Source organism: Vombatus ursinus, unplaced genomic scaffold, assembly GCF_900497805.2.
Source record: "Vombatus ursinus unplaced genomic scaffold, bare-nosed wombat genome assembly UNPS02005197.1, whole genome shotgun sequence".
NCBI lineage: Eukaryota > Metazoa > Chordata > Mammalia > Diprotodontia > Vombatidae > Vombatus > Vombatus ursinus.
Genome location: NW_020944975.1, coordinates 197,197 through 199,190, shown reverse-complemented (window position 1 = coordinate 199,190; position 1,994 = coordinate 197,197). Strand labels below are relative to the sequence as shown.

Sequence of the window (1,994 nt, the reverse complement as noted above, 5' to 3'; positions counted from 1 at the left end):
TTCTTCTTCTTCTTCTTCTTCTTCTTCTTCTTCTTCTTCTTCTTCTTCTTCTTCTTCTTCTTCTTCTTTTTTCATTTGGGAGGAGGAGGTGGGATGCAGAGGGGAAGTAAAGATAGATTTCTCCACTCCCAAAAAAAGAGAAAGAAAAGAACTCAAAGAGAGTCACTGAAGCATTTTTTGGGGCGGGGGGAATAGAAGAAAACTAAAGTCAGTTCAAAAGGAGACAAATAAGTAGGATAGCTTTGAAAGTTAATGTTGAATTTGTTACGAACTTTTAAAAAAAGCAAGTTCCACATAATAGAAATTTGCATTTTCATGTATGATCTTTTTCTGTTATACTGTGTGTATAGAAATGCTAATTTTACGTGGTGTTTGTTAAGTCCAGAATAAAAGAATAAAAATTTGCCCCACCTCTCTTCCCCCTGCCAAGATAATTCATGCTGGGAAAGTTGACTTCCACAAGCATTGGCGATGTCTCAGACAGTCAGTTAATACAATGGATCTTGTACCGGTTGATGTAAAGAAGTAACAAGGAAGAAGAATCATGATTTCATAAAAGAGGAAGATATGATGAGATAGTCTTTACCTGCATGAACCATCAGGCTAATGGGAGTCACAAGATCTCTACATAGGAAACATTCATAAGATGTAGTTACAGAGACTAAAGAATATGTGCAAATGTATAGAGAATAACTGTGGGTATAAGGGCTTCTGGGAATTATGAAAAGATTAGGCTACATGGGGAAGAAAGGAAATGTAGAGTAGGTTTGGAAGGATGAAAAGGACATGATTTAGGGGCTGAAAAAGTATTTCTTAAGCCAGAGAGAGAGGAGTGAGGAGAAGAAGAAACCCCAGGAAGATGATGCACCAGTTGGTGCTGTTGAAACATAGTAAAAGACCACCAAAGGGTCCAGGCCAGCCATTCTTAATTCCTCTCATGGCTCTGCTTCTGACTTTCTGGACTCTGTCAATATGACCTATGTGGCGGGATCCTTCTACCCTCCCCTTGCCCACTTTTCAAATTCTTTTTATTTGTTATCTTCCCCCGTGAGAATGTAAGCTCCTTGAGGACAGGTAATATCTTTCTTTTTAATTGTATCCATATCTTCCTGTGTTCAGCACAGTGCCTGGTACATAGTAAGTGCTTAACAAGTGCGTGTTGATTTGTATGGGTACAGGTACCATATGTTGGAACATAAACAGTATATGTGTTCTGACAATTTGGTCTCTTGTAATCCTACAAAGCAGAACTGACATTCTTTTCAAACAGTGGAGCTTGGCTGGCCCCATTCATTCTCTTCTCTCAGGTCCCAGGGCATAACAAGATATACCTCAGACCTTAAGGAACTGCCCAACCCTTCCTCTACTTCTCTTATCAAGCATTCCCCAGAAGGGCTACACACCTTTAAGAAAACCCAGTACATAAAATTTCAACTTAGCACATAATATGTAAATTTTTCATATACTAATTAATACTGAGGTTTCCTATCTCTGCCCTTTCCTTCATCTGAAACCTATATGGGTTTCTACACAATGGTCTTTTCAATTCTGCACTTACCTATGTGTTCTTAGTCTCAAAGTCTCTCTCTTTCGGTCTGGTTTCTTTTCCTGTTTCTTAGAGAGTCAAAGAATTGACTTCCTCTTTCTTGTTCTACTGCATTTCTTGCTCTATTAGTACATTTCTCCTACTGTGGGGTCAATCTCTCTCTTTCAGCATTTTACTCAGCTCAGCTTCTCAGTTTATGCTGAAAAAGTCAGGAGGAAGAGATGAATTTTGCTTCTGGAAGAAGAAGAGCCTGCGTCTAACCTCCCTGATCTTAGGAGGTTTTACTTTTTTTTAATCTCTGTCTCAGTTTTTCTTCTAAGAAATTACAGGGATCCATCCTTCCTAGAGTTTGGTTTATTTTATTTTGCACTGACTTTTTAGTTACAGTTCTATGTCTCTTTTGTTTTCTTTAACAAACATTTTTAGGTAGACTAGGATTTTTAAAAAG

General features: G+C 38.2%; 1 protein-coding gene across 1 annotated transcript in view; it reads right to left on the bottom strand.

Moving 5' to 3' along the window:
- LOC114029585 (olfactory receptor 1361-like) overlaps positions 1-1,574 on the bottom strand; it is a 12,356-nt gene extending 10,782 nt beyond the window's left edge. Inside the window, exon 1 of the mRNA XM_027844111.1 lies at positions 1,559-1,574. The gene's annotated coding sequence lies outside the window, so the exon portion shown is untranslated. The remainder of the gene's footprint in view (positions 1-1,558) is intronic.
- Positions 1,575-1,994: the final 420 nt, after the last annotated feature.